We start from the raw sequence: 26,318 nt of genomic DNA, 5'->3' as shown, positions 1-26,318 counted from the left end.
CTTGTCGAATTATGATTATGGTGTTATTTTGTCGAGTGGCTCTTTGACGATTCATTAGTGTACGATTTTCATTCGCAAATTTACGGTTGGTAGTGTGGTACGATGGTTTTTGTCGGGTGGCATTTTGTCGGATTTTGGTGATGGTGTTTTGTCGAATGGTTTTTTGTCGTTATCACGTGGCCTTATGTCGGGTGGCTTTTTGGCGTGCTTCCATTATAACTTAACTATCTAAATAAACAGATAAACAAAATTGACGTCCTACGACAACTTGCACCGTCCTACCCACAAGTCACAACCGATAGTGAATAATGAATATCACAGTAAACTGTTGTAGATTTATCTACGACCGTGGACCGTGGTGAATATGTACTATTATCTATGATATTAACCGTGCTTTCCACAATTATTCTACCCAACTACGTTGTAGCACGCATTATTTAGCCATGGTAGCACGATTAAAGATATAATGGTCGCCCAACGAGCATGGAATAGTCACAGATATATACAATAACTATTCTGTGGGAATAGTTGTCTTTAATACATAGATATATAAATTATATATCTATGCTTTAATATTACTCTCATGATAAGAACAATTCTGCAGCGCTCTTGACAGCAGTGGAATATTTATGTACTATTATACTATATTGATATAATAATATTATCTCATATTAGTATTATAGAGAGCGCACTAAGTTAGTTCAACAGCTGATTCTGAAAGTAATTTCAATTGCCATGAGATATTGCTTGTGACCACGATTAAAGATAGTACTATCTATAGCCGTGCTTGTGACATAGTCCGTCGGGTAACTATTATATTATCTTTAATCGTGGTTGTAGTCGTTGTCCTACTGATTAGAGGCGGCCCGTCGTCGCAGTGCCGGTGGACATGCGCGCACGGGATTCCCCCCGATCACCTCACCGTGGTTGGCGACGCTGTGAGCCGTCACGATCTATTCGAGTGGAGACCCGCTAAAAACGGATGAGAATTGAATTTTCCGGTTCACATCACGCGCGCGGTCCGCCGACACGTCCGAGTTCATCACCGTTCCCCGGCCGCCGACTCTGAAGTCTGCACGGTCTCGCTGGCCTCAGTCTCGCGCCGCACGCGTTTTCCAGTCGTCGCACGTTTCCTCTCACGTTGATTATGATATTTTTCCAGTGCACTGACAATTGGTTCGTCAGCTTCCTATGCTTGTGCGGTTGTCTGCAGTGACAATATTCGTCAATTATAATATAATTAATATACATCTCCACTATCATCGTTCTAACTTTACACGGGCACAGCCAACTGGCCTGCGACGCTCGCAACTAACGAATTAAGCGGTTGATATTATATATTTTTCCACGGAGCTTATGTCCTTGTTGCAGCTAACAAACCGTGGATTATATATACCTACACCAGGTGAGTTTTAAATTCCAATTGTCTCAATTAAAACTATTAATGAAGAGTAGTACCTACCTAGTAAATTATTAATACAGTACTTTTGTACTTACTGAACAAAATTTATGATTTGACTATCAAAAGATTCATGTAGAAAAATAAGAACTTACATATACTTACATCTATTAATAAAAATGGTCAACCTTTATAAAAAAAATTATGTGGATCTGGTTTTTTGTTTGTACAACGGTACATCTGCATTGTTAAGAAATTTTAAATTGTTCCAAAAAATAAAGTAACGTAGGTATTTAAAATTGTTTTTTAAAATTAAATTGTACGTAATATATATACGTTACTAATTATACGTAATATAATTATAAACAAACTATATGTGTGCAATGACTTAAATAGATACACTCTGCAGTCTGCATATATATATCACCTATTTTCAATTTAAGCTATTGAATACGTACCGATGTCAGATATTACGCAAATAACATTTTGTCAAAAACTATATTATTTATTTTATTTTTTTTTACAAAGAACGAAAGATGTCTGTTTAAAAAATTAAAATCGTCGGTTGTCGAGTGTCGAGTGAACACTACCATTTGGCTAAGCCAATATAGCTTATAAGTTATAAATGTATTATATTATTGACTATTGTATAATGCATAGTAATATAGTATATATTATTTTTAATTTATAATTATGTAGCCTATAATATAATATATTATACTCGTATATTCTATATTGTATAAATGGGTATTTCAGCACAGTAGTGGATCCAGAAGATCCCCAGGGGGGGAGGCGATCGCCTCATCGCTTTCCTTTGTATCCGCCATTGTTTTAGCAGGGTTTTATACATATTTTATATAGGTATACAATTATTGTCCTGACAAGAATACGTATAGTTATTATTATGAAATGTATATTGTTAAATATACAATTTAAATTTCTAGAAAAATTATAATTTTTTGGTTCGACGATGCCATTTGTAGTATTAAAAAACATTATTGTATTGGCAACTATATATAATTATGATTATTATAATATGTGTATTGTTATTCAACCATAAATATTGTTGAATTGACAATTTGTCTCATTGGTATTACACATTTAGTAGACTGTTATCTTCAACAATAAGGTTTATCAATTTCACTATAAAACTTTGTTGGCTCTATATTGACAATATTACTATCAAATGTACGTACATTATTATTAATATGATTCCAGTTTTTCTTCCAGTACATTGTACACCCAATACCCGGGGCTCATAGCTACATCGTTTATCTTGTCAAGTTCACAAGTTGAGCTCGGCCCAACTCAGGGAATTTCTCGGTGGTTCATGGTTAGTGAATAATACTATGGTTACAACGATTAATCAGAACGAGAGTACAATTTAAAGCTAAAAGGTACACGACACGATAAACGACGTATAGATGTGAACCCAGCTTTACATTGAAATTTGAAATCGTTGGGTAGATGACGGATGTGTATTATGATTATTTAATATTTATAGTATATTTTGAATAAATTCAGTAGCTTAACTATAAGAGGGATCAGAGGTTCGCACCCGGACCCCTTCGCATAGAGACCAGAAGTAGTATAATTTATTTTTCATTTATTATAAATGATAAAATGTTTTAAGTTTTGAGTCTTATATTTATTTGAATTGTTATTTATTATAACTATAACTATTTAGGTACTGATTTTTTGTATGTACCTACGTAATATTAAGTACCTATTACATTAATAATAATAATATGTACATTTAATAAAACATGCAATTATATTTTTTTTAAATGTATAAAATAATTTTACTAAGGTGAATGCACCCATTCAGATCTTCTTATATACCTGGCCCCGTTAAATATTTCGCTATCAAGCCCAAATTTTGAAGTTACGCCACCATTATTTATTAATAGTACCATTATTTACTATTTATTAATAGTACCTATTATTGTTTGTAAATGTTTATTTATTTTGGATTTATAATATTATATACATTTATAGGTATACTTACTATCTTGTCAATATTCAAAACTAACAATACAATTTTGCTTTTTAGAGTAATTTAAGGGTAGTTTTTTAGTTACAGTCAAAACTATACATTACACTATGTATTTAAAAAAACTATTGGTTATATCCTAATTTATAAGTTATAACACTATAGAAGTATCATTCGGTAATAATATAAAAAATGCATGGTCTTATATTTAACCATGTAGGTATTATTATTATTCTTTAAAAAAAATGAAAATACCTTGGACGATTTAAATGTTTAAACTTATTATATTTATAATAATACATATCTACTATATTTGTTGTTATTTACTAGATTTTTCAACCTGAACAACTAACCTTAACCTAAAAAAAACACAAAGTAAAAATCTTATAATAAAATGTTTTTTGGTAAAATTATAATTTATCTAAGATTATTTTTTAAACATAGATATTAACATGTTATCATTTCAATCATTTAATTAATTACTACAAAACAATATTAGTTTAAAAGTAACCATTAAGGCGATCAGTGCCAATTTAATTGTGGTCGAAATGTACATATAACAGTTTTCTACTTTTTAGTATATTAATTTTAAAAAAGTCTTTAAATGTATTATAGTGCATGAGGATTTTTAATAACTATTTGTTATTAACAGTTATTCCAGATAAAACTAAAAACTAAAATTCAGAGTTCTATGTGACTGTATAAAACAATATATATACTTTATAAATTAAAATAAATATTACGAGTAAGAATCGTTAGTTGTTATATTTAATGTAAATAATTTTCCTTATATAGCTAAAAATTTCACCGGACCTCAATATACGATATACCCAAATAATAACTATATTTACCATAGTATGATGTTATTTATTTATAAAAAAGAACGTATAAATCCATTTTTTATATTACAATTAATAGGTATAGTTTACCCACTATAATTAATAATATACCTATCAGTTATCAAAATTCGAATATCTCAAATAATAAAAAAATAAATATTCGAATAATCGAATAACACATTTACATTTTAATTTTTAAATATATTAAAAATAAGACACAACTCACTGCACAAGTACCTATATAAAATAAATGTATCTAGTTTAATATAGTTACTATTTAATGTTCTGGAAATAAAATTTTAAATTTGACATGCCCTGTAAACTATAATATATATTATATTATACGGCTATACGCATAAGTTATGATAATAGTGTCCATACATTGAACCAGGATGAGGATATATAAACATGAGCCGGTGTGACCCACAGACCGTGAATGGTCAGCGTTTCCACTTGGTTGAGTTCATCTGCCCAGTATATATTATACCCACAGTATAGGCTCTGAAAAACGTTAATGATTTTCCACTTAAAGCACCCACGTATATGTTCAAGAAAGAAAACTAAACCGGGTTACTGTTACGTCGGAACAACGAACGCCAATTTAGGCACCTGCATATTTTCAATAAACTTTTATTATTTTACCTGTGCCACGGTCAGATGGAGTGTAATTAATATATTGCGGTATGTTTCCGAAACAGCTATTTCTAAGAAAAAATATATACTGAACGCGTTCAGTAAATATTTTTTCTTAATCACAAGAGGTAATTAAAAATAGATTCCGTTAGATCAATTCGTCACATCCATAAAATTGGATAGGTGACATCGCGTATAATATTATAACATATTTCATTTTTAAACAATGACTAGCGTATTATACAATACTTAAAAATAATAAATTATTTTTAAAACACTTTTTTTACATACGTTTTACAGTTAAAATATTAAAATGTCTATATACAAATATAATGTTATCACGATTAATTTTGGATTCTGATTTGACATTCCACTGTTACGTCTAATGTTTCTACGTTCTACCTATAGACAATTCAAATTTCAAAATATTTATGCTTTTTTTTATTACCTATATAAAAACTTTTTACAATCTATACAAGAAGCATAATAAGTACCTAAATTTAAATAGATAAAATAGGTACATAAATACACTTTTTTATCAATTATATGGGCTTAAGTCATGGATTAAATATACTAGGATATTGCATTAATACCCCCACTATATCATTTTATCACATTAAGGAATTAAAATGGCAGCGTTAGGGGACAACCTATATACTGGCTACACTATGATATATACTAAGAAATGGACTGTACCCTTACGCTGTCATTTTATTTTTGTTTGATATCAATATTCGCTATTTGTGCACAATAATCTTGTATATTAAGCCATGGACTTAAGTGAGGAAACCGTTTATTTACCGCAGGACCTCCTATTATTTAGTTAAGTTGTGTTTTTTTCATTTACATTTACATTTTTTTACATTATTATTCAAAAGCGGCTCATGGTCAATTTCTTTAAAGTCACTGCTGGATTTTTAGGGATGTTGATTGATAACATATGATAGATCAGGGGATTTTGGTTAGAGTGATGGGTTGAAAATAAATTTTGTGTAATCTGAGTTGCTGATTCATAACCTGTAGGTATTTGTATCTACTGTACTAATACACTATAATTACAGGTTATACCTATACGGCTATTTAATACCACGTGAATCCAGTTATTTATCAAAATACATATAGGTGTCATATGATTGGCTTGACCCCAAATTTGAATCCCGCGTAATACCAAAAAGTGGTTGCTTTATATATTAAAATATCGTATTTTAAATTCACTAAATGGGACAAGTCAAGTGGATGGTCTAGTAGGTGGAGGAAATGTAACGACGTATGTTAGATATTTTTTTTTGTTTTTTGAGTGTGTGCTCCTAAGCAAGCCTTTGTATAGGTAGATTCCTAAGAGTATTTATAGTTTTATATTGATATGATATATACTTTATGTTTATATATAGGTAATAAACGCTAAGCTATTTACACTTTGATTTTTGAACCTATATTTACACCACTATTTGAGTTAAAAAAATACTAATTCGGTACAATAAAAGATTATACAATATAAATATATTATATTATATAACATAAACTGTCTTTATAGAAAAATATACACTGAACCACCCTCGCTTCATTGCTCAGAATCATTTTTCGTATAGGTATAATGATAAATGAATTATCATTGAATTCTGTAGTTGAACACATCCATTACCTACAGTGACATACCAGTTACGAGTGATACCTATAGGTAGGTACTCTCGAAATCTATTACATACAGCAAAGGATTTTCTTTGGTTTTAATGTTTTATTTCACCATTGGTGTAAGACAAACTCAGCCATTAAATAAAAATATTTATTTATTTTTACAAACAATCAACGGGTAAAATCCATATTAAGGTATCTATACATTTGACCTTAAAAATAAATTCAAAACAACCGTATTTAATATAGTTTTCTTTACCTATAGGTATATTACCAATAGGTGCATTCAAATTACAATAAATATATTCTATAAGATACAAGATAAAAAATAATATTACATTCTTGTTATTAATTATCTAATATCTATGTACCTATAACAACTTATAAGCTATAACCTTCAAATATGATTTTTTGAAAAATTTAAATAATAATATCGATTTCAAAAGAAAATTATAAAAATCATAAAATATATGATGTAGGTTGCTAATTCACTTACTTTGATTATCTTTGATTTTTATATAATACGTGTGAAGTATGAATAATTTTATAGATTCAAATTATTTTAATTGTTAGGTACTTACCTATATAATATATGATAAAACGGTAAATACATCTACAACTTATTATTTTGCGATCTCATAATATATATACACCTAGGTTGAGCGTCATGCGATTTGGAAAATTACGTTTTTACCCACATAATAAAAGTAATGTGTTTGGCAAGTATGATACAATATAAAAGATACAATTTTATATTTGTTAAGATTAAGATAAAAGTAATATATAAAACCTATAGGAAATTTTATATCAAGCTAAATATGGCACATAATTTCAATTTTTAATTACACGCACTTACATTTAACTAACAAATTATTTTAATTTTAATAATATTTTAACTTGATTTTTATTCATACTCGTGGAATTTATGAACAACCCAAGTCTGTAAAAATGAATTGATAAAATACAACATCCCAAGATATTAAAGAAGATCGTCCAAACGCAAAACGCCCATATAGGTTGTTACAAATGTCGACATAAGATCTTATTGTAAATAGTGATAACATATTTACATCAAGAGATATTTATTCCATATATTTATCGATTCAATTTTATAAAAAAACATTTTAATTAAATATTTACATCAATAAGTTAGGTAATGCAATATGCCAATATGTATAATAATAATTAGTATACCTACTATAATTATTAATTATAGTATAGTTATAATAGTTTTTAAAATATACAACCACAATGACACAAAATACACCATGCATATTTTGATATAATAAAATCTATATTAATTATAGTTTATACATATTATATCCATTTATACATTCAATAAAATACACTACACACCAAATTTTACTGCTGTAAGACAGTAAGTAACTATTTAAAAATAAAAGCTGCAATGACTGTGTGTCGAAATCGATTTACTCGAATTTCGTATGGACTAAATCATTTTAAGATTGGCGTATTCATATTTTAATTTCTTTATTCTTACCATTATATTATTGTTACTTTTATTGAAAAGAAAATAAATCTATTCGTGATTACAAAAAATAAAAAATTGAAGAAACGTACTCTGGTGGTGTTAATCCGTTACACACGTTTTCGTTAAACATTCCTAACTATTTGTAGTCAGCGCTGAACAATTAACATTTTTCTTTCGGAAATAATATTCTGCCTGTTCTGCTAAATAAGGAAACGTTTTTCGCCATGTGACCAAAAGATTTGCAACATATATTTATTAACTGCCTATTATTAGTTTTTTTTTATATACCTATATCTATAAATTATTTACCCAATGGTATTGTGATAGGTATTTATATGTGGCTTATACGGACCACAATAATTTTCCGGCTCAAAGAAACTTTTTTTTTTCATTTTGGTTTTACACCTACGTGATTAATAAATATTATTATACATTCGTACCTATGTCTTTTACTTTCACGATAATCGATCATTTACACATCTTATTATTCCAATTGAGCAATATAAAGTGGGATGATTAACTTGCAATATTTGTTATATGCCTCGTATAGTTCTGGGAGAAAAAAATGAATCGTTCAATCGTCTATTGATAAAACTGTTGATGTAGGTATGTATCGTTTACGTGCGCTCTGCTTTCCAAAAATCAGCCGGCTGTAAACGTTGGTAAAAGAAGTAGAGAAGAACATTGTGATTAATTATAAACCGTATCCTTTTCCGGACGCGAGTCTACTATTATAGCACTTCATTTATAAGTTCAAATTTTCTTCTTGGTTATTTATGACTCCCTTCAATTTTTGTTATTTTAATTTTATAATTAACGTTGTAGGTTTAATTTTAATAGTTTTATTAATTTGAAATTACTGATTTTTGACGATCCTAAAGTGAACTCCGAAAACGGGCCTTTGCGATTTCTGATTTATAATATTATGTAGTCGTGTAGAAAGGACATAGGTAACTCTATAAAGGTGGTTACTATACAATTAATTATTATTGCATATTTCGTATTTCACGTTTTTGTCATAAATTCGTGTGTAAGAGATGTTCACGAGTTCTTTCTTTCGTGAAAACAGTTTCATGATGTTTCGCGTCCGTAGCGATTGACTTACGAAATCAAAGTGCACGAAAAGAGTAGAAATAATAATTGCGTTCAAATTCGTGCGATTTCGGGATATTTAATTTACTTGTGCGTTCAATTGTATATTTCCCTTATTAGAAACATCAACTCCAAAAAAATATGTTTAAATACGTATATTTTTGGATAAACTAAAATAATAATATGTAGTATAAAATTATACCAGTATAATAGTATGTGGCGAGGACGCCAGGTAGGTCTATATTGTAGACTGTAGTCTTTTAAGTTTAAGGTGTATTTAAATATTATGGATAGGTACTTCACGTTTAACAACAAAACAAACTTTTGTTTTCATACAGAGTACATTATCAAGCTGAATTTGAATGTGATCATTATACTATAAACGCGCTAGTATTGCATGTAACTGCATGATGAACGCGAACTAGATCATAAGCGCAGTTGATGATCATGAAGGCAGTTCATTCCAAAATTTGCCCCTGAATGCGATATAGCGTGTGTCTGCATATACGATTTTCGTAAAATAACTAGGCATTATCATTGATTATATTATATTTATAATCAACGGTATTACCTATACTACGTATTACTTTTGACTTTGAAACTTTCATAACAATATAACAATATATAAATCTGACGTGAAGAGAACCTATTAAAATACGTATTAAAGAGTATTAATTGCTGACAGCGAAATGATGTAGGTACACGTTCTTTTGAAACTCATCAAGTCAACTCATTTATTGCAGTCCATAATATAATATATTTATGTGTGTGTGTATAATATATTATGTACTATTTAAAGTGTTTAAAATTTAAAATTTGAGCGCGTAAAATAATGACGTGTATAATAATAGCCGTACCAAGACGAACACGAATAGCGTGATCCACGACAGCGTCGATTGCCCTTTATACAATAATATTGTACCCAAGGTGGATATGTAATATAATATATATATTATATATATACACCTTGATTGTACCGTATATTATTATATTAGGCATAGTTAATTTCACGAGATACGTCCTATATATTGGACATCGAATTGAATATGTTATATCAGGCGAATGTACATCACTTAAATATTGTATATTATACATGTATAAATTATGTTGTACTGATTTGGAGACTAGAGAGTATGAAGACACTTGACTTCGACTGGAACACAATCGATTCGTCATCGTACCGGGTTAAGGGAAAGGAGGGAGTTATGGAATGGGTCTTTCCTAGTAAAACGTATGTACATATATAGATTATATATAATATATAAAATATATTAAAACGTGATACTATTGTTATCATAATAATATTATACACGTCATATAAATGATATTCCATTTGCTATTTCGCCAATGCTTTTTGTGTTTTACTATAATATTATCTCGCTAGAACGTTGGGTTTTTATGGTTGGTGGCCCAAACGGAACGACGAGTGGCTAGGAGATGATCTTCTATTTTGTTGCCCGCGGTGTGTACAAGGTCGTTCGTGTTTCGGGAAGAAAAAAGAGTGTTACGCTCCGACCACGGATTTTTCGCGTGACGGTCCCGGCGGCTGATCCTCCGTCTGAACAAAAACTCCTGACGAGCGTCGGCGGACCGAGCAGGTGGAGCTGTATAAGATAGACGGAGAGAGGATATCATATAGAGAGTGTTTACTGTTTACGAGCCTCGACCAAGTGTATGTGTGTGAGTGTGTGTTGGGTCCGAACACGACTGGACTACGATGATCGGTATAGGTAAAACGTTATAGGTAGCTCATAAATACATACGACTCCGTGACCTATATACACAACCAGAGCATGGGAAGTATTTGTAAAAGAAATCGTTTTTGGCAGCATGCACGCAAAATGTTATTCCAAGTGTGGTGAGAAGTGAGAATATAGTCTAAGGACCCCCTTAAGACACATTATATAGTACCTAATACTAGATACTACCTTTGATTATAAAATATAAATACATATTATAAATGTAGGTATATTGTATTTGTGTTGAAGTTTGTAACAAAATTGCTAAGCCCCTTTCACATCTGTGCTTTGGATCCGTGCCTGGACTCCTACCTTACGCCAAACGCATTATATATTAGAATTAGGGCTAGAAATTAAATGCTCCGAAGATGTACTAATATATAATAATATGCATGAAACAGTGGCGTAGTCAGGAGGGGCTGAGGGGGCTGCAGCCCCCCCCCCCGAAATGTTAAGAAAATTTAAATATTAATTTAATGGTCTATGATAGTCGCTCAAAAAGTCTTAAACTGTATTTAAAATATTTAAAAATGTACTACCTATACCTAACCGTATGAAATTAGGAATATTGATAATAATCAGGTGGAGGATATTTTAAGAATTATGATTACCTATAATACTGTTTGTCTATGACTGAGTGAGTTATAGGGTTAGGTAAACCCATTAATTGAGATGGACAACCAAAAAAGTGTGTACCTATTGTGATGTACTTATTGGAGTATAGTTGGCAGTTTGTTAAAGTTTGGTAGTGCTTCGATTTATTGAAAATTGTAAGAGTACTGCCCAGTTTTGTTGGACTTTAGTTGGTAAAACTTTCATTTTATGTATTTGGTCAATAACAACATTGACCGGTGAATAACGTTATTTTCTGTTTCACGTCGTTTACCGTAACATATATATTATGTTTTGCGCATATCACTCCATATTTCTATCATTCAACTGTGTGGGTAGTTTATGGTGCCTAGAAAATTGGATCTAATTTACTTTGGGTAGTAAAAAGTAAAATATTAATAAAGAAAAAATCCGGAATAGGGGGAAGCAAAACTTATATAGGTACCTACCTGTGTTTACGTGTGATCCAAATATACAATAATAATAAGTTATTTTAAAAGCTCGTACCCTGTCAGTCATAGTTGTTGTAACCGTGAACAACTTTTAAACCCTTTTTTTGGGGAAAACGGGAATTTTCACGCAAACCTCGTTATTTTAGGTGCACTCCTACCATACACCTACCATACAACAGAGCAACTACTCTGGTTTTCTAATTTTTAAATGTTTGTGTTTTTACGATTAAAATTATAGTACCTAGGTAGGTAGGTACCTAAGATTATTTTATATTATATAACATATATTAGTGTAATTCTTCACTGCTTCATATATAACCAATTTTCAATAGATATATACTATAAAATAATTAATAAATATACTAATTTCAAAGCTATTAGATATTGGTGAATAAACTATAATAATATTAAACATGATATTAATCATCTAATATACATCATACATTCCGAATAACCAAACATTTTATAAAAATTTCATTTGTAAAGTCGTGAAACTGAAATTAATTTAGCTTATCTGTAACAGTAAATTTAATATGAAAAACAATTTACTATCATAATATCATAGTGTGAGACAACTATGACATATGTTTGTTTTCCCTGTGCTCTACTTACATCTCATTATATACATGGGATAGACAAACGTATATATTAAAATAATATACACTTGGATCGCTGTGTACAACATAGTGTACCCACTGCTGTATTATTATTTTTATTGTAAATGATTCGCCAAATTATAGTATTTGACATGCCGCGCAAATCGGTATTTTCACCGATTTTCTTGCCTGGGTAATAACTAACAGTGGGTACTGGGTATAATAATATAATACCATAACCACCGTAAAATGCAAACGTTTAAATAAGGTGCGCACGTTTCAGCGGGCTTTCGCGAGATATATGGATAAACATGGGTATATAATATGTATAGTATCTTCGACTATTTCCACGACGAATCGTTAATATTATTATTAAATATTATGCCGTCGGACAATGTACGCATTATATTTGTGTACGGGAATAATAGCAACGGCAACGGTATACCTACCATTGATTACCAATGATTATTATTTATTATACACGCGCACTTCGATTGCATTGTCCATCTTCGAAAGACCGGCTCTGCTCACAGTATTATATATTATCTAGAATATTCATAAACCTCACCTCTGATCGCCTACACTATAATATAAATATAATATAACCTAATTTCGGACGAGTTTTGAATGCGTACAGTCATTATAATGGTAATAAATAATAACTAATAACTAATAATATGTATAATATGGTCGGAAGTAAACGGATGGGCAACATTTTATATTCATTAATAAAAAGAAATAACAAAAACAAAAGAATACCGTTTATAATAATAATAATTTCATGTGCTCCTTAAAAAATTCCAAATGGCCCATAAGAGTATAAGACCACAATGTCGACACGAACAGCTAGGTATATATTATATTTACAGTATTATATACAGGTGTAACATATTATAGGTAAGTATCGATAGGTAAAGCCAATAATTATATTATAATAAATATTTGATTCTGCAATTTGATATCCCAACGACCCATCACATCCATCATGTATGAATTTGGTATTTTAATATTAAATATTTCTACATAATATTTACAATTTTGTTGCACAAGCCGAAGCAAATTATTATCAAAAATACTTCGCAGTTTGCACGTCTTAAACAGATAGCATAGATATATTAATTATTGTTTCCGCTGCTACAACCTATACATCTAGTATTGTCACATTATTTTTGTCGTTACATTTTTGTATTATTTAAATATTATATTATAATAATATTGAAGTATATTATAACTAAACTACCTATAGTAGGTTGTCAATAGATACCGACAAATCAATAAAGTGTCTTAAGGCTTAAATATTGTATTTGTATATATTAAAATTACTTCCAAAAATGTTTTGAAGTAGATATATATATATATAGTCGTATAATTTAGGTACTTTCAATTAGAATTGTGTCATATTATAAATACTGCAGTATGTCAAGCGTACTAACGAAATGGCAAAACGCTTTACGTAAAATTTTATGAGGTCATAAATCATAATACATACATGACAATATACTCCATAGATCTATCACCCATATACAGCTAAAAAATATACATAAATATAGGTAAGATCCCAATCAGAAGAAAAAATGTGAAGAATCGACCGCTACGGGATGTCGGGAGAGGCATAGGATTATAAGTAAATTCTGTATATTATCAAATATATATTTAGGTATTCAATTTTAAAACGTACCAAGTCTGATATTTGATAAATTATATGGAATGTACCTAGGTCAATTTGTCGCTTATGTGAAAAAAACTTCCAGATGGGTCTCGTCGTGTTCCATATATAAGATCAATTTATTTGGCAACTTTTTTAGTCATTAAATTATACAGTTTGCACACCGAATTTTTGCACGATATAACTTTGCAGCATTCATTGCTACTAGTTGAGTGTTATACCTTATTCGGAAATTGTGGCGCACGTTTTAAGGTTCACCATATTATTACAACTATAACGTAGGTCCTCGGCACTTGAGTTTAGGTTTTCTGAATCCGAACGGCTGCAGTACCTACAGCAACGTCCGTGTTTGCGTTGATCGCAATGGAAATAATATATCTTACGTCACATTCTGAAAATGTAGAACTGACATTTACTATTGCGTTTACTATGGAAAAGTCATGTTGCTGAGGTTTGGAAGGATTTATTTGAAAACGAAAAACTCGCGGAGCTATAGCTCATAACTTGTAAATTAATTGGTAATTTTCTCTTTAAATTGTGGTAAAACAGTAGAACGTCCCAAAATGTATGAATGAATTGTACGAATAACCCGTTTTAGATATCATATATCACAAAACCAATAATATAGTATTTAAATAAATCGAAAACTATATAATATAATATAATATAATATATTATTATATTCTCATATATACTTACATAGATATATAGATAGGTGCCTACTAGATATTATAATAAAATATACTTTCTCGTGTGTACACACTTAACCACATAATATATAATTGATAAAATGCCACAATATTACGTATTATATACCACTTACAAAATTATTGTCCTAACTTTATTTTCACTTTTATATTGATCTTAATAGATATGTAATGTATAACACTATAACCATTGAATTACTTGATTCATTTTTAATATCAAAATGAAAATAGGTTCAGAGAAACGCATAAATATGTAAATTTATTATTATATTATATCTTACTCTAGGTACATAAATAATAGACACATATATTTGATAGTTTCATTAAACCACTAAAACTAATAACAAAAAGGTGGGTAAGTGGATGTCGCTCTGCTGTACAGTAGGCTACAAGTGGGTCATTGTAATGGATGGTGTTAAATTTGAATTCAATCATATAATTTTGTATAAGAAAAACGATTCTGAGCGAAAACAGTCAGTCAGCCTTTGGTATTACTAAGTATATTTGATGATATTATTGTGAATAAAGTAATTTATATATTAAATTATTCAAGTACGTGGAACCTTGTTTTGAATTTTCAATCCTTAGCTACAAAAGTTGAACATTTCATCAATTTTTAGCTACAAAATAATTATTAAATTTTAAATTTGATAAATTTTGTCAAAATTTGAACTTTAAATGCTTATAAAAAAAAAATTGTGTCTACGTATTTTTAATATTTTTCAACTGCTGTTGTAACAATATATCAGGAGCCTTTCATTACATTTTCACGCTGTTTTACCCAACAAATAAAATTTGATTGATATTTATAGAAAAAATACTAAAAAAATTGAAAACTGAATATATCTGTAAACAGTTCAAAACAAGTCAAAATATTTTCAAAATTGTATGGTGTATATAAAATAAAAATATTAACATTCTGTAAAATTTTCTTGTATTTACAGTTATTCGTTTTTAAATAACAACAAAATAAGGAAATCGCTACATGAGAAATCGAGTGAATATCCAATATTGTAAATGTAAATACTTGTAAATACATGTAAATACTCAAAATAATTTTCTAATTTTCATGATTTATCCGTATTTTGTCAAGATTTGAACTTTGTAGGCTTATAAATAAAAACTGTGACTAAGGATTTTAATATTTTTCAAATGTCATTGTAACAATATACTAGCAGGAGCCTTGTATTAAATTTTCAAACCTTTTTACCCACAAATAAAGTTTTATTGACATTCATAAAAAAAGACTACCTAATAAAATTGGAAACAGAAAATGTTCCTAAACAGTTTAAAACAAATCAAAATATTTTGAAAATTTTATCGTGTACCTATAGAAAATGCAAATATAAACGACTAGTGAAAATTTCATGTATATGCGTTCATTTATTTTAGAGTTACGCCAAAAACCAATTTTGCATAAAAATTCCCGTTTTTCCTTAATTTCCCGGCGCTTTTGAATACTATTGGGAATTTTAAAATTTGACCTCCCGAATGCACCAACTATATTCACTTTCCCATCGAACAAGATACTGTTGAAGAAAATCGAAGCAGTTTTACTGCCCCAAACCGTAAAGACAGACACAAAAATAAAAAAAATAAAAAAACACACGCATCATTGTAAAATCAGTACATTCATTGTTCCACTCAGAATCCAAAATAATAATACCTATGTTAAAACTATAATAGCTGGTATAACTTATTTTTCATTAGGTTTCAAAACCATATTTTTTTATTTCAGTTTATTATTAACGTTTATTGTATTAAATTATAGGTGACATTATTATATAGTTTTGTTTTGTCCGAATATGTTAATGCCATCTACTACGTTATAAATTATAATAATATTGTATTATATAGTAGCCTATAGGCATAAATTCTGCGGGATTAGATACATATTTTATTATTAAGTCCTACAAATCGATGGCAATAACACGAACATATTTTACTCATCGATTATGTCAGCGAATTTATTCGAGAGAAACGCGGCCACCACGACAACTACGAAAATAACTATATTGCTAATCGTCCCGCACGCGTTTCTCAACCGATCGCGGTTCGTCTGTGATGTGCTGCAATATTGTTATGATAATAATATTATTAACATGTTGCATGTCGTTGTATATTATTGTTATGGGATTCGCGCGGTCGATCCGAGAGATCCGCACGATCTGATCCGCGTGATACGATGGGTCTGCACGCGGTGTGCCGGATGGCCGCGGGTCGATGAGCCGGAGAAACCATATTATGTTGTATACATTATATTATTTTGTATATCATGTGTTGTGTATACGGACCGGTGTCGATCTACAGGCATGAATCCTTCACCTGCAGTCGTGCACAACTATTATCTATTATAGATATTCATAAGATTAGGTACTGTACAATATTACGTTTAAATGTATTATGTCGTATAAGTTTATACCAATATTTATATTCAAGTCTATTTTTCCAATTTTCTGGAGAAATGAAGAATTAATTTCATAAATTGTATAACCTTTTAATGTTAACATTTTCTTATCTTTTTATTTTGTTTAAAAGCTAGTATACTGTTCTAAGTACTTTATTCAGTTGTAATATTGAACTGAAAAAAATGGGTTCTGTAACCTATAAACCCTTAAAATATTGATAACCGTAACCTAACCTAACTGGAACCAAATTTAAATATTCTCATATGAACAGAACTTATATTTTTAAACGAAAAATATCTGGTTTTATACTACATATGATTATTAAGTTATTTTTACCTTCGTGATATTTTTTTCCGCGGAACCTATATGGGTGTTTTGATAAACTTATTTTTTTGTTTAGAGTAGTTTATTTCTCGGGAAATCTATTAATTTAAATGACTATTTATATTATTTACATTTTATATATTATGATATAAATTATTATTTTATTTATGTATACTGTATAAGTACACAATTAAGAGAATGTCAGCGCACTATTCGTTTTCTCTCTCTGGCCCACACGCAACATAGAAAAAACGCATTTACGCAAAATCATTTTTTCTATGCGTTTAAGTAAACTTAGAGTAAAGTCACCTATTACAAAAAAGATAGAGAATACTTTCAAATACTTTTGATGGAATGTGACATATCGATTTGTCTAAATATTGTCTCAAATAAATTTAAACATCATTTAAATTTACATCATTTTTTTATTTATTTTGAAAGTGGAATACAAAGTAAAATAATAATAAAATATAAAATCGATAAGTCATTCCCTAAAAAATATTATTCTCTATCTTTTTTGTAATAGGTGCCTTTACTCTAAGATTACTTAAACGCATAGAAAAAATGATTTTGCGTAAACGCGTTTTGTCTATGTTGCGCGTGGGCCAGAGAGAGAAAACGAATAGTGCGTTATTGACATCCTCTTAAACAGAATATACCGAAGTATACATTTAAAAATTAAAAGTTTAGAACCATATTTAAATACTAATTTTAACCGGAACTCTAACTTTAACCCTTGATTTATATTTGTTTAAACTGGAACCGGCACAAGAACATTTTAACGGAATAATTGAACCAAAACCGAGAATGAAAAAAACAAAAGTTACCATGGTAACACTGCAGTCTCTGTTGTTTGTCTTGACTGTCTTTATTATTATTAAGTAAACTTGGATTGTTAAGTATTTTTCTAGATAGTATACTAGGTACAGCTATAATGTCAAAAAAAAATCAGGATGGCTGATTGATAATATATTTTTTTAAAGATAATAAACAATAATAATCATGCGACACGTACTTACGCTTGCTGCAGGCCAATTATTATTACGACTGTCTTCCAATCTCTGTATCTATATAACATTCGGAAGTGATACATACGATTAGATGATACATATTATGCATTATATAATATGTATTATTGCTCTATAATATTTATTATTATTATATAATAAAATTATAAATTATATTTTTTGCGTAGATAAGACTTATCAAATTTTTTTTGGAGCCTGTGTATCTCGGGAATAGTATAGGAAGATTGAAGAATTTGTTTAAACGGTTGCTTATACTGTGTGTTTGTATATGAATTACTTTATGATTTTTCCTCGTTCTATTCTCAGAAACTATAAAAAAAATCGGAAAAGTACCTCTGCTTTGTAGTACCTATCTGACTATCTGACTACCTATATACGACTGGTGTCCGGTTTCCAATCCATCGTCTAAAATTCGTGTGTGCTTTGAAATTGATATCCGAATATCCACCAAAGTCACCGCTATTTAATATGTTTAGGTACACCGTCAATTCCCTTCATCGTCGTATCGCAAAGCAACTATATTATAATAAAAATAACATAATAATGTATCCGCTTAATGCACATGCCGTGTTGCGGCGATTAGGTTCACTGGACAAACTAAACGCCAAAGCCAGTGTTTCGTAACCGTCGGAACGTCGCGCGTCGTCGTGCAGATATCAACTATATTATTATTGTCATATATTTTTTTTTATGTTTGCGTCTCGAGCAAAATAAAATAATGTAAATACCACGAGATGATTGTGTGGTAATTATGTAATGTACAATTATTATATATTATATATTATTGACTGCAGTCTGCTGCAGCAGTGGGTCCCCAACATCAGTGAGTAGTGGATACAAGGCGGGGAGGGGCGAAGTGGCGTTCGCCCGGCCCTTGTGCTGTTTTTTTTGCGTCATTTTTTATTATAATATTTGGCTAAAAAAAAGTGATTTAATTTTGAAAATTCCTCTTTGTAAATTTCACCCTTGGGTAACTTCTGGATCCGCTACTGGCATAAGTACCAGTAGAAAGCAGTAGGACTTATCGAAAAATATTTCGGGTGGTCTCCGTAGTTATAGTTCAAAATCAAAACTCGTGCCGGAAATCGGAACGGGTTATACGATTTATATGTGTACAGAGAGTAAACAAGAAGAAACTTCGTGACATAGTACATATTATATGTAAAATCTATAGGTACCTATATAAACTAGTCTGGATTGGACTAAACATTCGACCAAAAGCACGTTTACGATAGCCTAAAGATTACTTGCCTATAAATTTTGTTTTAAGCTATCTGAGTCCGAGTCTCAGTCTTTGTTTTTATTTTCACCTCGACGCGTCACCGAATGATCTGCATATCTAATGACTAATGATGGAGTAAATAAAAAAGTGTTGTGATAAACATTCAAATTTAGTACTATATACAATGTACTATATATGATGATTTTCTAACGTATTACATCTCATACTTACACAATTATGACTTGAAATTATGGAAAAAAAATATGTTCCAAAATGGTAATAATTTTTTAAATTATCAATGTATTATTTCATTAAAAAATCATCCTGTATTCTTACTTTACGAAGTTCTATTATACGTCTGTTTTTATTTTATAAATGTTATAATGTTGTATTTGTATATTATATATATATATAAATAATATGGTGTTAGATACGCTTTATGATCAGTGATTCGCGGAACGATGACTTATTATATTATAAGAACAATAAGATTTGTACGTATTATAATTCATTACTAATAAGTAATACAATTTAAATACTAATAATTCAATGATCCGTGAATTATGATATTATCGTATTCTATGGTGAATGTATTGGAACGATGGAAGTTTTTAAATTATAATAAGTTGAGAAATACAAATCATTCTTACATAAAAACATTTTTTACTGGTATATGTTAACTTAATGATACACATATATTATAATATTTTTAAATTTTTTTTATTGAATAGTTTGTTGCTCTTAATTTTAATTTGTTAGTGAAATATGTTCTGTAAATTATAAAAACAAGAAACCAATAGTTATCATAGAAACATAGAATATTATACAATAAGACGTATTTTGTTGCTTTGCAATTATACTATATAATATATGATACATATTATACTATCGTAAACACGATAAACGATTTTCGAAAGTGATGATGCAGAGCAAGGTAAACTGTGTGCTAAATCACAAGATATTTTGCTCTCCTACGTCGTCGCGGTATTGCAGTCGTGTCGCCAACCGGTCATCAGACTCGATGAACCAAAACTTTGTTTTTCATGCGTTGAATGGTGCGCTGTACCGAAATTGGAAACCCGTTATTCTCGGTGCTAACAAATTATCAAGTCTGTATATCAGAGAAATGAAAAAATAATTTTAAAAAAACATTTTTTTCTCACTATACACTGCTGCGAGTATTATAAATATAGTATAATATACTCGCATGTATACTACACACATGTATACGCACTATACTGATGTATACATATATTATATACTTATAAATACTTTCGCCGGACAAACTACGCGTTTCGAACACGACACCGCGCGATGAGTATTTTTGCTTGTTTTTTTTTCTTCGCTTCGCCTTCATAAAACGTCCGCGTCCTATGGATAGCACAATAACGTGCGCCTGAAATCGGGGTTAAGTTTGGACGAGTGACGGCCCTCACAACCGCCAACAATATAATAATAATCATAATAACCCCGGCTGCGAAGCGTGTGCGAGAATCGCGTGGCGTGACCGGCCGTCTACGAGTGTTTCTATATAGGTAAATAAAATAAATAAATATATATATATTATAATATAAAGGAACGGAAGAAAAAAATTATAATATAATAAAATTACATAAAAGAGACGGCGTGTTCCGCTTTGGCGTAGGAGGAAGAGCGACGGACACGGACTGCAGCGGCAATGCTACCACCGACAGCAACAGCAATGGCGACAGCAACAGCAACAACAATAATAATTATCGAAAGCCCCGATGCGTGCTCGCACGTTATATTATGACACACTGACTGTTGCGGCGTGTATATACCTGCAGCCCACCTATATAATACGGTCGACGGACGAGCGTGACTTAGGACCGACGAGCATCGAGCGTTCCGTGTTATTTGGTGGATATCGCACTCGCACAATATCGTAACCTTATAAATTCTGAACGAATCCGATGGATATAATATACACTACATTATATGTGTATATAGTTTTGACGTAACAATATGATCACATCATGTCTGCCCGATTTTGGTCATACATCGATTTTCTCACGGTATTTTAATTGCCTAAATAGGTCGATCCCGTGGCGATTGGTCTTTCTTTCTGCCTTGTGGACCCTCTCATCCAGAGTAGTCATCCTATACTCCTTAGCCCTAGCCACCCAGGGTTGTACGTATTGTATTTCTATATCGATTCGTTTGACCGATAATATAAATAATTCCGAGACGTACAGTCGCCTCGTGCATGCATGAAAAACATAATTCCTATTATTGTATGATAAACGATGATAGTTATAATTCTATGCGGTGTGATGTTATAATATCGTGGTGCTGCTGAAACTGAAGAGTCGACATCTCCGAAAAGAAAGCGAGAGACAAGATAGAGTTTGAGAAAGACTAGATAGTCGTGTAACACTTTGAAAGCCCCGGCGGTGGTTTAGTTACTTATTGATTTCTTTATTTTTGGACATTAAATCTGTATGAGTGTATAATACTTAATATCTGAAAATATGTAATAGTTACGCGATATATGATAATAATATTATTATATAATATATATGCGAGCTGGTCCATGAAAAAAAATCAAATAAATCGATATCAGAACGATCACAATTCCAAATACATTCTCAATATAACCCACTCACCTCCTCGCGGTAGGTACTTACCTCATATACATGCCTGTACAGACGTTCAGTGTATTATACTTTTATAGTTATATGTATAATATAGTATACTATATATTGCTCAAACGATTACACGGCCGCGGAGTATTGTTCGATTAATTGGATAAGCCAATAAGTGAAAAGCGATATAGTCATGAGACAATAATACTGTAAATAATAACAGGCTCCTGACGTAGGCTATATAGTATATATATAGTAGATATATTGTGTTAAAATCTATTGTACCTAATAGATTGCACGTGAACGTCGTAAACGACAACACTATGCACCCAATGTAGGTACATCATAATGAATGTATGGAACTCCGCGTACAAAATAATATATAGGTACGCATACTCAATGCGCAAGAGTTAAAAAAATAAACCACCACGATGTCCTTATACCTCGTTAATTATACGAAAATTTTTACCTATGGTTATAACAATTATAATAATGATGCTATATTGCGGAATATAATAATATAATATACACTATTGTTGGTAATAGATTGAAAAACGATTTATTTTCATACAAAATTATCTCAATTGTTACATTTGATGATAAATGTATAAATCGAAATTGAAATTAAAGATTGTTTAAAACATTGAAGTCGGTGACATTCAATAGAAAAGTGAAAAAAAAATGAAAAGCTAGTTCTGATTTTTTGAAGTAGATATATTTATAGCGTTTTATTTCGTGATTATAATTTATATTATTCAACTACAGTCTTCACTTTGATGACTGTTACAAATTACAATTTAATATAGTACCTATATATACCTCCTATATATCATACAGCCTTATTATAGCATATTCAATTATTTATTCTATCTACGTCGAAAATTGTCTTTGACACTAAATGTTACTTTTCTATGGTTTGGTTGGATTTTGGATCTCTTATTAATTATTATTGATTAGTCTTACCATAATATGCCCTTAGTAAAAATAGTTCTTATTTCTTATCAATGATTACGATACCGTCAAAAAAAAAAATAGGATCAAAAAGTTTGACTCAATAGATCTATGTAAGTTGTGGTAGTAGCCAATAGGTAGGTAATCTACGTAAAATATAATACATATGATAAATCACCAAGCATATTCACCCCCAAATATAGAAATACTTAGATTTTTTTATACCATTTAAATAGTGTACTGTGACGATACAAACTTATTTTTTTCAAATGAAAATCTTCTTTTTTTATTCTAAAGCAAATTATATTTTTGAAAATTTTAATACTGTATTAAATAAAAATGATAACGAGTAGTCTCTGAGTTATTAAAATACATTTTCTAAGGATAATAGTTCTTAAAAATAGTTTTGAAAAAATATAAAATAGACATAGTATAGATCTAGTACTTATTACCTCAAACAGTTCTTAGTAATTATAAAATGTAAATAGATAAATATTAATGACTATAACTTGATTATCTTCTGAACTTATCATCATAGATCTAAATAGAAACTGAAAAAAAAAGTTGGGTAAATTATATTTGCTCAGCACCTCAGTTGTAGGAATGTCAATCGTAGTTATATAATAAACGTCAATACTATATATATATATCATTATATGCTATTTTTTGAATGATGTTGATAAGCCATTGATTATAATATAACGAAGTGAGGTTTCGTTTTATTATTAGACAATGTCGCTAATATAAAGCTTTTATGTAGGTTATATTAGTATAATCATCAATCTTACGGTTTGACATTAGATTAATTATAATTGTTCTTTTTAGAACATGAACGTTCGTAATTTTTATCATTTATATAATACCTACAAAAGTTAACGATATTATTTTGGCAATATTAAAATTAACTTAACCAATATATTAATTTGTACATAAATGCCTTCTAGAAAGTAGAATGGATTGCATTTAAGTTAAAATTTTAAATTATACTTACTCAAAACAGTATAGGTAACTAGAGTTAATTAAATTATTAAAAATAAATTATTTTATTCATGTGCAATATATCTTTGTATATATAATTAATATTATGTCCAATTAATTATGTCTTAAAAATATAGTTAACGGTACTTAAATGATATATTTGTTAAATTTATTAAATTGGATAAAACTGTTCTTTTTTTTATTTTTTACTTAACACGCTTTCATATTAAAGAGTAATACATATAGGTCAAATTATTTATCATAATATTTTTAGTTTGAATCATTATATTAAACCTTACCTAAGAGATAAAATGTATATCATCGATTTGTCATGGCGGCATATTATTTTCTTATTTCGTAAATCTTATAAGAAGATATTGTTGTTATTATATCCTTGCATCGTGTTCGTGATGCACGGCGCTTAGATTCATATATAGTTGAATAGTTCATAGTTAGCGGATTGCCTTAGTTTTCTATAATATTACGAAACAATACAACCCCACCCCCAATAAGGTATCTCTTACGTTTGTGAAAAAAATAATAACGGAACAAGATAAATATCGATTATAAACGTTCATGTGACTTACGCAAGATCAATTGAATGTATAGGTTTATGAAAAAAATGACCGGATGAAAGTAGGCACACACACATAATATAATATATTATGATGTTGACTTATACGAAAATAATTGAATCGAAAATTGTAAAATTATATTATTTTATTATTTACGATTTACGATTTTTTAACGATTGTGAATCACACATTAGGCCATAGCGTATCAACTATCAATGTATTGGTTAAGTAAGGTTATAATGTATTTAATAATATTAATGTAGGTACATCCTATATTATGACATACCAAAAAAAAGTATTCCGATGATGTGGGTATAGCCACTATAGTGGATGATTATAAAACAGGAGTTTTAATTCTTCAATTACGAAAATCAAGACTAATTTATTATAAGAGTACATCAAATCGTTTAAATAAGCTACTTCTATATATTCAATATTAATTACTAGATAAACCACGAAATCTTACGTAGTTACAGAATTACAGATTACACATAGAAAATATTTTTAATTTTCTCAGTGATGTGAGTCTTAGTCTTAGTGATACTTAGAAACTTTTTTTTTTATGAAAATGAGTTTCGAGTTTTTATATCATATAATATGCAATAATTGTATTATGTAATAGAATCAAACTAGTTGCTCATAGTTCTCGTTCTTTCTACATAAATAAATTATTTCCAGAATAGGCAAATAAAAACAAGTAATTACTCGTGTGTATTTTGTATTTTTGTATAATTATAAAATAATCATTGGAGTATTTTAGACTTAACTAATAACGCAATAGAACCACTAAGTTCTATATAAAAGTGTTATCGAACAAAATAATTTATTCAAACGTGTTAATAAAAATGTCGATTATTATTTCTAAATAATAATAATACGATGAGATGTCAAGTTTTATTTTAAAATAAATTGAGCTTACTGTAAGTTCTTACTCTGGTCTCTGAATATATATACACATTTATTATAACAGATACAATTAATTTTCTTTCTCAGTTTTATTATATATTTGCTTTTAGTTCATCATCATTATATTATAATACGTAAATTCTCTTCAACCATGACAATAATTTCAAATTAATGTAATGTATATGCTACAGAAAGTAACTGGAACAAAATAAATTAATATGTCATACTTTCCATTAAATTTAGATAATAATGTATACAATCGGATTACTATTATATTATTTATATATATTGATATTATTGATGCATACCTGTCAGCTATAATAAAAATAATAAATAACTTGAAAATTAGGTTCTTACTTAATTAAAATCATATTATATAATAATTAGTAGGTATTTTGACACCTATGTTTAACCTTTAAATAGTTTTAACCAACCATTTTCTATCATGCTTTACGAGCATATGAAGGA

At 29.5% G+C, this 26,318-nt stretch overlaps 1 protein-coding gene across 2 annotated transcripts in view; it reads left to right on the top strand.

The window, feature by feature from the left end:
* The first annotated feature begins 997 nt into the window (after positions 1-997).
* LOC100159383 (cadherin-23) overlaps positions 998-26,318 on the top strand; it is a 37,302-nt gene continuing 11,981 nt past the window's right edge. For both annotated transcript variants that reach the window (XM_001948115.5, XM_016808183.2), the window contains exon 1: positions 998-1,405. The gene's annotated coding sequence lies outside the window, so the exon portion shown is untranslated. The remainder of the gene's footprint in view (positions 1,406-26,318) is intronic.

This window comes from Acyrthosiphon pisum, chromosome A2 (genome assembly GCF_005508785.2).
Source record: "Acyrthosiphon pisum isolate AL4f chromosome A2, pea_aphid_22Mar2018_4r6ur, whole genome shotgun sequence".
NCBI classification, from domain to species: Eukaryota; Metazoa; Arthropoda; class Insecta; order Hemiptera; family Aphididae; genus Acyrthosiphon; species Acyrthosiphon pisum.
This window is presented reverse-complemented; position numbering and strand designations above follow the sequence as displayed.